Source organism: Vigna unguiculata, chromosome 2 (genome assembly GCF_004118075.2).
Source record: "Vigna unguiculata cultivar IT97K-499-35 chromosome 2, ASM411807v1, whole genome shotgun sequence".
Taxonomy (NCBI): domain Eukaryota; kingdom Viridiplantae; phylum Streptophyta; class Magnoliopsida; order Fabales; family Fabaceae; genus Vigna; species Vigna unguiculata.
Window position 1 is genome coordinate 16,288,586 of NC_040280.1, and position 13,632 is coordinate 16,302,217.

Consider the following 13,632-nt stretch of genomic DNA (forward strand, 5'->3'; position numbering starts at 1 on the left):
CATGTAAACATAAGAAAATCAATGACCATTCCATCAAAGAGGGCCTTGATGTAAACATAAGAAAATCAATGACCATTCCATCGGAGAGGGTCTTGATGTAAACATAAGAAAATCAATGACCATTCCATCAGAGAGGGCCTTGATGTAAACATAAGAAAATCAATGACCATTCCATCGGAGAGGCCCTTGATGTAAACATAAGAAAATTAATTTCCATTGGAGAGGGTCTTGATGAAAGGAGGATCTGGACTTGACCAATCCCAAGGAGATGGTCGTTGTCCGAAAGGAGAACACAAGAGTTGACCATTCCTAAGGAGACGGTCGCGAGATAGGCTTAGCGGGCCAAATGAGATGAGCTTGGTAGGCCAGTACGGAACTGGGCTTGGTGGCCAGTACAGAGTTGGGCTTGGTGGCCAGGTAAAGCTAGGCTTGGTGGGCCAGTACGAAATTGGGCTTGGGGGCCAGTATGGAACTGGACTTGGAGGACATATAGGTCTTTCATATGAATGAAGATGACCATCAATCTGAGAAATGCCAAGAAGAGGTTTTTGTAAATCGACTCCTTCAAAAGAAACAATGGTTGAAGATGTATGATGCATGAAAATGCTCACTCATGTTATGATGTCAAGATATTTGTGCTTTTCGAATCTGGTGTCAATACATGAACGATGATATATCATGCAAATGGTTATTCATGATAAAAAGCATGTTTTCTCATTTCAAGCACAAGGGATCAAAACATTATTGTAGAGATCAAGATTCTGAAATGTATGAATGCATGATGAAAAACTTGTTATGCTCTACCTTTTGAAAATTTTTGCTAGAGTCAATTGTTCTCTTTTTAATCATCAGACTCATTGTTATAGAAATACGTAGAATGAAATTCGACGTATTTTGAAATGGAGTAATGATTGCAAGAGAGAGTTGACAAGGTGTTCAAACTTTGGTAGCCATGTTCTTAAAGAAAAGAAACAATGTGTTGAAACCTTGACAGAATGTTGAAACCCCAACTTAATAAGGAGAAAAACAAGATGTAGAACCTTGGCAAAGCGTAGGAACCCTAACTTAGACAAGAGGGACAAGATGTCGAAACCTTAGTGCAGGGATCAAGGTGTTGTAACCTCGATATGTAGGAGAAACAAGGTGTCAAAACCTTGGTGTAGGGATTAGGGTGTCGTAACCCCGATATGCAAGAGAAACAAGGTGTCAAAACCTTAGTGCAGGGATCAGGGTGTTGTAACCCCGATATGCAAGAGAAACAAGGTGTCAACACCTTGATGCAAGGATGAGGGTGTCGAAACCCAGATATGCATGAAAAGATGAACGCCCGATGAAGACAATGTTGGTTGTGTTTTGTCCTTTGATTATTCTATGCAAGTATGAGCCAACTATTTCATTTGCAATCATCAAACTCATATTTATTTTCAATGTTTCATGAAAGTGAGGAATGTCATATTTATCGAGGTCTAACATCTGAAATGAGTATATCTTTGACTTTCTCTTTTATGATATTAGTGCACGCATGTTTGATTTCACAAGTGAGTGAAAGCTAGAAATGTTTGGAAAGAGTTTGAAGGAGATTGAGATAGTCGTGCGGGCACGTTGTCTCCACACACCCTTCAAAGGAGAAGCAATATGTGAACACAAGAATCCCAAAAATTGCCCCAGTTATGGTGTATAAGAAAAAAGGTATAAGGATATTGATCAATGAATGTTAGGGTGAGATATTCACATGAAACCCACGAAACTGCCCCAGTTTTGGTATACACAAAAGATTTTGATCAAACAATGGGTTTTATTTCAGAAGATGGGAATTTATAAGCATTGGGGGTGAGAAATTCATGTAAGACTCACAAAACTGCCCCAATTTTGGTGTTTGGAGAAGAATTTGAATGAACGAGGGATGTTGTTTCAAAAGGGGTAGTGGAAATGGAAAGGATTAGGTGAAAAGGATTGCCCCTGTTGGTTTATTTTTCTTTCACTTGCCTTCGGTCAGATAATAGGGTGTTCCCTTCTTCATGAGACATTATTTTTCTTTCATTTTTTCTTCACTTTTGAAATCAACTCTTTGTTCTGATCAATTTATTGAAAAACTTTTATTTTATTTCTTTTGAAGCATTATCTAAACAACATGTATGAAATTTTCGATGGCTTAGAAGGGGTTGGATGAGATGACGAGGACCGACTAGGGAGCTGACCTAGTTTGATTTAGTCTTAGGGCACCAAGTATGTTTGGGCTTGCTCCAGCTATTGATGACATGAAGAAAATGATATGGACTTCAAAAGTTGACCCAGTGTGAGAGTATGGATTGGCCTCAGGTTACAAAATGTGTTTGACTTGCTCCATTTATGATGAAAAGGGTTAGGCAAATTAAGGGGAGTTCAAAGATTTATCTGATTTGAGGACCTAGATTAATGCACAAATTGTGTCTGATCTGCTCCAATTATGGTAAGGCATGGGGTGGTTGAAAAAGATGGGGACATCAAAAGTTGCCCCTAGCGTGACCATGACTGGTCATATGAATGGTGATATGAAGCAACTGTCTAGTTTGGATTTTAGAGAAAAAGGTTGGACAATTGTATGAAAAGGTTGGATAAGGTTTGGGTTGAGAGTAGAGGATATGGTAGGAAATGAAGATGAAATCCATGAAGAGGGTGAGAATGAAACAACGAAGGAGGGTGCCCCTTATCTAATTGATTAACCAGGCTTGTTTTAAGGAGCTTTAGGCACATGTGACTGAAAAACTGTTTGAATCACTGAAAGCAAATCTCAAAACATATTTTTCAATTTTTATTTTTCCTTTTTTTGGATTTTGTACAAACCTTTCAGCACGTCAATATGATTTCCATGAATTAAACCTTTTGAAAGGTACCAACAATCAGTCTTGGATCTGTGTGGGCTTTATTATACTTGTATCGTGGTCAAGGCTAAGGGTATAAAAGCAAATGTGGATAGTAAAAACTCAAAAAGAGGTGATGGTATTTTGCAACAATGATCTTTGAATAATGCTGCATCATAAATTTATTTGACTCTTCTTTGTTCACCATTTTTTTTTAAATATCGCTTCTCCTTTTTTATTTTTTTCTTGATGTGACCAAATCATCATCATTTTTTCTTTTTGTCTTTTTCAAACTTTTTGATTCTAATGTATTTTTTTTATTGGTGAACCGTCTGTCAAACAAAAGTGCAAACCATCGATATCAGGTGACCCTTTGAAAGAAAAAATTTGCTCCTTTAAGGCTCAAAGGGGTAACAAAGGATGACATTTTTTTCTTTTTAATGATAAAGAAACATGGCCACACATCATTTCCAAAACATGATTATTTGCTCTTTCAAGAAGTTTCAACTCAGGAAAAAATTTGGTTCATGTTACAGGTTGTCCCTTACTTTTATTCTTGTTCTTTTTTTAAACCACCCTTTCAGGTTTTTAGTCAAACAAACATTTTTTATTTTCATGTTAAGAGATTTGCTGACAGTATGCTTAGGACAAGTTACTCCTTTTATGTGATTCCTCCATGAAATAAAAGAAGTAGGCTTTACAGTGGAAATGTGATGGAGTAATGATTAGCTTGAAAATTTCATGTTATTCGAGTCAGATAAATGCTTCAAAAGGAATGATATCAAACATTATTTACTTATTCAAGCTACTGATTTGACCAAAGAATTTTTATCTTTTTTGCCTAAATTTCCCTCTCAGGTTTTCAGTCTAGTGAACTTTATTTTCTTCTTCATTTTTCTTTTTTTTTTCTTTTTCTTCCTTTGAATTTTTTTTTTGTCTCGACACATTCAGGGACCACCCAACCAATGTAGGCAATGATAAACTAATCAAATCTACCCAATGAAAAAGTGTGTTCCTCAATTTGGGTAATGGCAGTGTTGATAGGGCAAATCTTTCATTTTGAGAAGCCGAAGGATGGACCTTTTCAACCCGTGCACACACGAATGTCTTAAAAGAAAAAGTCAAGTCGTTGTTCTTGATTAAATATTTGATCCCAGAAAAGTGTGACACCCCATTATTCTCTCTTTTTTTAAAGAAGTGAATTTGACGATTTGCGAGAAAAACAAGTGACTCAAAATGTGACAACCTTTTTTATTTCCTTCCTCTCATTTTTGCTGAGACTGTTTATTCATATGAGGTGAGATGCATGATATGGATTAAAAAAACTATGTACATGCCACTATGACTAAAAACAACAATTGCAACGCAAGTTTGTGCCCAAGAGGCACTTACTCACTTGTATGTCGATGCAATTAAAGAGTACCATACATGATATGCAACTAATTGAAAAGAACCTACATGAGATGTAATGCATGTGCCTCAAGAGGCATTTATTCCCATGATATGATGATGAAATGTTATACAATTACTTGGAAACATCATGCATGATATGCAGAGTGACATAATGAAATGCATGAATGCAGAGTGACATAATAAAATGCATGTTTATGCCTCAAGAGGCGCTTATTTTCATGAGATGTGATGTATGATATAAAAATGCTATGCGTGATTGTGCCTCAATAGGCACTTATTCACATGTACATTAAGCACACAAACATATGATGATTAAAGCAAGCAATCTTCCTTTATGCTTAATAGAGGTTTGGCGCTTAAGGTCTAGGGTGAAGTACACGCACTCACCGGGATGGTTCCCTAAACTTAAGGATCAAGGTCACTAGAGTTATGGCCCACTTCATGATATTTCCCAGAATAGTTGGTATACAACAAGGAGTGAGAGTACCAAGGAAACAAGCAAACTCTAGTTGGAGTGCTCACAATGACCACTTGGGAATTTCATCCACTATGGCACTACTACACAATCCCCTCTAATTCTAAGTTACACAGACCCGGGTATAGGGCCCCACTCATGATATGCACAATGTGTGTGTGAAGGGAGGATGATGCATACCCAAACCCCACCTGCAGAATAGCCAGAAACTTCCCAGGCAAATAAAGCAATTCCAAAACATCTATCAACATAAGCAAAAATAATTCACACACAATTTACCCAAAAAGAAAATATATACAAACACATGAAAACAAGAATATACAAATAAAAGAAGGGGGAAAGAAAACATTAGGAAAAATCACATCAAGTTTTCATATCTAATTAAATGGCTTGACTCTCTAGCGTCCCCAATGGAGTCACCAACTATCGCAACCAGAATCGCGACGGGAAAGCGAACTGAAAAAAGAAAACGTGTTTAAAAAGAGATTTGGAGTCGCCACCATAGTTATTCTGGAAAACTATGGAAGATCATAAAAATAAAACAAGTCTGCGAAAAACCAAATTTTGGATCCGGGAGTCGGTTACGCGTAGGGAAGCTGTTAGCACCCTACCGCGCCCACCTGAGGGCGGTACCTTTAATTAGAAATGCAAAGTTGATGTAATTTTCAAAATATTAATTTTCCCCAAAAATAATAAGACAAAAATGCTAAAAGAAACAAAATAATTTTTTTTTTTTTTTGGGCCCGGCAAGGATTGACCTTGGTCCTACGTATTCTCATTTAAAGTGAAAAATTAGGGTTACGTAGTTCTTTAAAAGATATTTGAAAAACAATTGAGAAAAAGATTTGATTTTTTAGAGGTGAACCTAACAAGGACTGGCCTTGCTCCTACGTATCTCACGGTGGAGAATCAAGGATCACGTAGTTCTTAAAAAATATTTTTTTTGCTTGAAAATGTTGATATTTTTGTATTTTGAAAATTTTGTATTTTTTTGGTATTTTTGAATTACTTGAAAATATGTGTCACACGACGCGAGCGATCGGACAGACACTAAAAGGGAAAGAAAATTATTTTTGGTATTTTTTAGAAAATAAGTGTCACACGGTGCGGACGACCAGACAAACACTAAAAGAGAAAGAAACTATTTTTGTTTTTTTTGAAAATGAGTGTCACACGGTGCGGGCGACCGGACATACACAATAAAGCAAAAGAGAATATTTTCATTTTTTAGATTTTTTTCTATTTTTTGTAATTTTCTATAATTTAAAATATTTTGTTTTTTTTTTGTTTTTTTTTTAGAAAATTATAAAGGTAGAATTTAATAAAAAGGATAAAAATGGAAAAAACAAAATGTGAGGTTGCTTGAATAATGTGTGAGGTATGAAGTAAACACAACAATAGGCCAAAATTAATAAACAAAGATACGGGGGTGTAGAACTATCATATATGGGGTACATGGAGCAAACACGCGAGGTGAGAAGATTGAAAGTGGGGGTGCGTGGAGCAAAGGTGGGCTGAGCCCAACCCCAAATCAACCCCCACTCTTTTCAGATCAGAAAAAAAACCTAGAAGAGGTTACTCCTCCTTTTCTCACACGTGACCCTCTCCCTCATCACCATCCATTGGATCGCCGCTGCTTCATCGCACCACCGCATGGCCAGCCAGAACTCGCGTCGACGACGCCGACCACCGCGAGTCGACCACCGGGAAGGAGTTGCCGGCGTTCGGACTACTTTTTCTTCTTCATTCTCCCTCGCGTGCGTGGCAGGGGTCGTTTCTCTCTGAGGACGTCGTCGACGCAGCCTCTGTGACCACCATTGTGAACGCCGCAGCTGTCGCGACCAGAGCGTGTCGCCAGTGATGCCAAGCTTCCCGAATCGCCTCCCTTTCTTCTTGTTTTTCCTATTCTGATCTTTGTGTTCCGATTTGTGCTGGGTTGTTAAGGTGAATTTGGGGGTTTCGCTACATCAGTGGGTCAAGGGTGATGGATGATGGTGTCGGTAGAAGGGTGTTTTGTTTACTATGTATGCAAATTCGGATGAATTGGAGGCAAGTGTGTGCGCATGAATCTGATGATGATGGAAAAAATGGGGAAGAAAAGTTTGGTGTTATTATGTGCAGGTTCAAGATGAAGGCGATGATCGGGAAAAGAAATAATGATGGTGATAAACTTTGTCAAAGGCTGGAGGTGAATAGAGTGGCGAGGGGATGATGTTGAAGGTGGTGACAGAGATTGAGGGTGAAGAGCCTCGTTCTGTTTATTTTTGCTTTGTGCAATAGTGTGGAGACATTGGAGGGGAGGAAACAAGATGTTTCATTTTCAAACATCACTCAAACGCATTTGATAATGAATAATCCAACAGACAACAAAGTTATACCAACACCACATCAGTCATGCTCATTCCAAAGTATTCAAGCATCAACACTTACCTCTTGTAGCCTCATTGACTTGTTTTGGCTCCCTCCTTAACTCGATGGGTTCCTTTGCTGTCCCTGATCTCTGATAATCTCTTCCCTCTTTGTTTCCTTTTGTTGTGCGTTCCACTGTATTTTTTGAGACCGGAAACTCCTCTCTTGCGCGTGATAGCAAAAACCCTCTTTTCAAAACGACCCTCCTTTTTCGTAAGGTTTTCTATATTTGTTTTTCAATTTGATTCTCCTTTGTCTGGTTCATCATGAATTCCCCAAGCAGAGGCCAATCAAAATCCAACTTAAAGTCTCTGATGCTTGTATTTCTTGAGCCGTGCGAGAAGTGGAAAGGGTGGTTGCTTCCTGCAATTTGGCCACCCTACCTCCTGTCCACCATAGATACTAGTTTTCCATTGATATTTGCAATCTTCTCTCTCTTATTTTTTTAATCTATTTTCTTTTTTCTTAAATAATAAAAAGTAAAAAAGGAAGAAAATTGTAAATAAAATAAGATTAAAATGAAAAAAAAAAGGAAAAAATAATAATAATAAAATAAAACAAAAACAAAATAAAAAAAAGAATAATAATAAAAATAAAAATAAAAAATAAAATAAAAGTAAAATAAGATGAAAAGAAAAATCAAAATAAAAGTAAAATAAGATTATGAGAAAAAAAAAGTAAAATACATTATAACGCGGACAAAATTGGGTGTTGACAATACCACATAAGTAATAAATCAATTCAAAATTATGCCTCATGTTAGCACCCCAATCCTCAATTCCTCAACTTTCAAACCCTATGTTGGACACCACTTGATTCTACATCCTTTGATGAGTACACTAATCGATCTTTGCTGCATGAGTGTCTACTCGGCCCTCCGACTACAAGCCACCACCTAATAGTCCACACGTGAGAATAAATTGTCGCGGCCGCAATCTGCGACACCAAATGGAGTTCCCCAAAATGAGCAGCAGTCCGTAGTTGTCCCCACGATCTCGCACACTCCACTGGACTTCCTAAGCCACCAGGCTACAATCTCGAGTGGCCACGTGTTACCCCAATACAAGTTACACTCGTAATTGGGCCCCCAGCCAAAGCATCGCATCATGACCTTCATCCAAAGCTATGTAGAAATCCTCTTTGCGATTCATCTCTGCACCCAAAATTGCCTGGCGCACCTCTCGCGTCACTAGGCGGAACTTGGTTCCAGAATGCTTGGTGGGCATCTCATGCCGCTAGGCGCCAAGCGCCTTCCAGTACTCCTGCCACACCACTATCGCCTGGTGGAACCAATCTTGCCGCCAGGCGCCACGCATGTACAGTGGCCACTGCCACTGTTTTGGGTATTTATCGCCTGGTGGCTCGCTTGGCGCCGTCAGGTGCCATATCAGTAGCACAATGCTACTGGTTTTTGGCATATTAAACAGGTCCTAAGGGACCCCAATCACCCAATATGTAAGTTATAACACATTCACAATTATACAATCATACCCTATGACAGAATTACGATGCAATCCATCCATAATTTTACAATTCAGGTTATACTTATGCTTAAATATGATGTAATTCATTATGTCCTCATTCCCCTACCAGAAAATCAAGTCACATCAAATGTAAATTATCCTCCCAAATTGACCCGTAATTATAGCTCAAAACATACAATTTATCACAATCAGTCAAAGAACCCTTTAATTATTTCATGCAATTGATTCCAATCTACTCACCCCTATACATACCATCATTTGACTCACCCCCATGCTTTGAATTAATACATCCTTTATCAACTAACCTAATTCGTTCAAAAAATCACTAGATAACCCCAAAGAACGCATATCACAAAATCAACTCAGAACGCTCCACTGTCCTGATGTGTCGCCTGGCGGCGCCTAGGCTGTCGCCAGGCGATGCGGGACAATTTGGGTTCTATCCAGATTTCTCCCGCACCAGTCGTAACCCCTAAACACCCCAAACATAGTATCAACCTTCACATTGACATAATTTAACATGCACACATCATACAGGGTTCATACTTTGTTCATATTAACTTACTTTCCATAAAAACAACGCACCAATCATAGACATAATTCATGCTTATTTATTTCCAACCCCAACATGAACCCTAATCCCCAAACTCATTCAAGAGTTCATGCAAATTCCACCAAATAAATAATTACAGAACATAATTTGTCATGTCAGTCGTATACATACAATAGAAATCCAATTCAAGCACCACAAAACCACTAACAAACCAAACAAACTAGGGAAACTAGGCAACACAGCATACGTCGCCTGGTGATTCACCCTCAGCCGCCAGGCGGTTCATAAGGAAACCCAAAAAACTGGGTTCAAACACATGTGTCGCCTGGCGGCAGTTCATGTGCCGCTAGGTAGTTTTTGGAAAAATCCAGAAACGCGAAAGAGTCCGAGAATGACAAGGTCATACACTTCAATCATTCTATATAATACATATTCATATGATAAAAATTTAAACACCAAAATAGGAACTCCCCTAACCTGGATTCCTTGCTTAATTTGATAAATCCTCTAGTTACTCCTTGATCACCACTAGCCTCCGTTGCTCTTCTGCAATTCCACTATTCCTCTCACTCACAACTCAGTTGCTAGTCTGAATTTTCCTCTCCTCACAGTACATACCAATGATAAACTCCCAAACCCCTTCTCTTCCCTTATTTGGTCTCTTTAATCATGCCTTAATTAGGGCTAATGGCCATAAAACGAAAAATGAGTATTTAGTGAGCTTAATGATTATTCAATGGCTGTTTGAAGACATTGTGACGACCATCCTAGCTTCCCTCTGATGACTAGGGTTTGTTTGAGTCTTCACGTTCATGCCAAAAATTGATTTTAGCAAAAAGAAAGTTATATTACTCATTCCAAGGTTCAAACCCATAGCCCCCTAATATCAATTATGCAAGTGCACAACCAATTCAACCAATACATGTTTCATGATAATTTTTATAAATTTTGAAATTTATACTGTCCTATCATGCTCACACATATGATAAAATAATACACTTTAAATAACACACAATTGGCACACATAGGACTTGAACTCAAGTCCTTTCAAGACAATTAAGTACTCTTAACCACTTAAGCTAGTACTTTTTCACATCATGAAAATTAGCATTTAATGTCATAAAGGCTTCCACTACCCACATTTATTAAATAATTATTTATTTAATTATTTAAATTTTCTAGGTCTTACAGATTCAGCATTGGTTATCTAAAAATTATTGTTCAAATAATTATTGTCTTATATTTTCAAATTAATTAATGTAAAGTCTTAATTAATTTGTTGGCGTTCTCAATATTAACCAAAGTACGGTCTCAATTAAAAGTGAAAACTTTTTAGATTATTCATAGTAAATTCAACAAAAGTATAGTCTCAATTAAATTCTACTATGTTTAATCATGCCTATTCTTTTGCCTCCTTACCAAGTAAAAACTTAATTAACCAAAGTAAAGTCTTAATTAATTTGTTGGCATTCTCACTATTAACCAAAGTATAGTCTCAATTAAAAGTGGAACTTTTTAGATTATTCATAGTAAATTCAACCAAAGTATAGTCTCAATTAAATTTTACTATGTTTAATCATGCCTATTATTTTGCCTCCTTACCAAGTTAAAAGCTAATTAACCAAAGTAAAGTCTTAATTAATGTTGGTGTTCTCACTATTAACCAAAGTACAATCTGAATTAAAAGTGAGAACTTTTTGGATTATTCATAATAAATTCAACCAAAATATAGTCTCAATTAAATTCTACTATATTTAATAATGCCTATTATTTTTCCTCCTTACCAAGTAAAAAGCTAATTAACCAAAGTAAAGTCTTGATTAATTTTAGTTAACGTAATAACCTTTAATCAAAGTAAAGTTTCAATTATTAGTAAAAAACTCATTTAATCACATGAAAGTTTCTAAGTTAAACCAAAGTATAGTCTCAATTTAATTTAAAACCCCTTAAACTCATATGACCAATATGCATATAGATTAAAACACCTTGCTAATTAGCTACAATGAAAAAATCTTTACTTTCTAATTGATTCGGAATAAAAAAGACATATAAAAATGAAAACTACAACAATAATGAAAAGAACAAAGAAATTATTTTAATCTAACATCAGAATCCATAATGAAATTACAATAGAATCAACCTTTGAGGCTTTAGCACTCCATCAAATGTAGAAATAGCATAAAAATAGAAAAGAATGAAGGGTAGAACGTGATTAGGTTCGCTAAAGGGTTCCTAAGGTCTCTTTTCTATTTCCCCTGAGTCACTTTGTATATAACATAAACTAAGCTTTTCTATTACTGAAATCTTTTGTCTGATAATGTAATATCTTAAAAATAATATAAAAGATTTGATTAGTTTTTAAAATATTTAGTAAATACTTTCTGCTGATATTTTATGATATAATTAATTTAATTATTTAAAAATATATAATAAATTTGCATATAAATTCAAAGATTTGCATTTTAACCCCTTTTGTTTGACCAGAATTTGATTAGCTTTGAATATTTTTGAATTTTTGACTCATTGACTATCCAATGAGGGACTACCATGTGCTAATTACCTCTTTATCTCAGAAGAAGATTTTCTTCCTCCATTAGGGTTTCTGTCGCATGGTGGTTTGCTCCGATCTATGCCATCACGACATTGTAACTCTGATTTGGTTCGCGTGGAGGAGATTTGCCTGATGCTGGAGTTGTGTTCTCTTCTCTGGAAAGTTGCTAATAGCGATGGTGTGAAATACTGCAAGAGTAGGAATCAATGATGGCATGATGAAGAATTGAGTCGGTTCATTTTAGATTTTTGAATATGATGATGAGTTATTTAAAAAAACCTAATGAAGATTCTCATTGGACATTAAGATAGCAAGTTATACTGATGTGAAAGTGCGCTTCTAAAGGCTCAAAGAGAAAGAAAGGAACCAATTAAACAAGAAAACAACACAAGATAACAATGGAAATGAAAATGCCGAATTGAAATAAAAGGAAAACAAGTAGAAAAATGGAAGCAATGAAGATGGTTATGGAAGAAGATGGAGCACACCACTCATAGAGGGGCCACATGGCTAACCAACCCTAGAGATGAGTGATGGAGTCACCACTTGCAAGCAAGATAAGGCAAAGGAGAGTCTTCACTCCTTGGAGGAGAAGACCTCATAGTTTTTGTTGATACAAACTAAGTGTTGTTTTACTTCAAAAGTGTTCAACCCTTTCACAAGCTAAAGAGCACCCCTTATATAGAGAGTTCTAGGGGCCTATAGGAAATAAACAAAAGTGCAAAAGGATTACATAGAAAATACCAAACCCTACATTCTAAAAGCATCTCCTAAAAGTAGCACAAACTAAGATTGTGGTGGGAAACCCTAAGGAGATTTCGGCTAAGCTCTTCAAAATGAGACAAGGAATGTCTCTACATGTCTCTACAAAAGGCCAAAAGGTGTTAAAGACAAAAGGAGACAAAATGTACAAGATGCTTTTTACTTTATGCTTTCCTATCTCTTTCACCAAATAAGATATGTATCATCTTCATCCTCCACTAGGGTTGTGCCACATATGCCATGCTTTCTTAGCCTAATTAATCCTACAAAACACATAAACATGAATTATAATCTTCAAGCTTGTTTTCCCCATGATAAATCCAGATAGAAAACACGAATACAAAGTTTGATCAACACGTCAAAAATCAAATCTCCACATCTTCATCAATGTAAGCATGGTTCCAACATGTTCTAAGGCAATGGCTTCAAGCACCTTCATCAAATCAACCAGGCTATTTGTGCCAACACATATTGTATGATTCATGACATAATTTATTGAGATATCATCATTTTCAATAATTTCAAGTACCTGAGGTTCTTCTGGAATTGAATCATTAATTATGTCAAAAGAATCTGTTGGGACTTTTACCCCCTCAATTAGGCCATCTTGCCTTTTTTTTTCCCTTTTTCTTATCCGAGGATTTTTATCTTTGGAACCGACAGGCCTACCACGCTTCAAGCGTGTTTGAGATTCATTTGCTATATTAGATTGTCCAATAGGAATATCAATTCTGATTGGAGCATCAACAATGGGTATATGTGACTTAGTTACCCTTTTTGTGTCAATAAAAGCATTGGTAATTGGTTGGCCAATTTTTGTAAATGAATTATCCATTGAACTTCTAGTTCACATTCTTTTGTATGAGGATCAAAATGAGATAATGATAATTCATTCCAACCAATATTCTTTTCCAGTTTCTTTCTTTCTCCCCCTAACGTTGGAAAAATTGATTCATCAAAATGTCTAGCAACAAATCGAGTTGTAAATAAGTCACTTGTTGATGGTTCAAGCTATTTTATTATCGACAAAGAATCATATCAATCATATATTCCCAAACGTCTTTGAGGACCCATCATAGTCCTTTTTGGTGGGGAAATTGGGACATATATAGCACACCCAAAAATTCTTAAATGAAAAATATTAG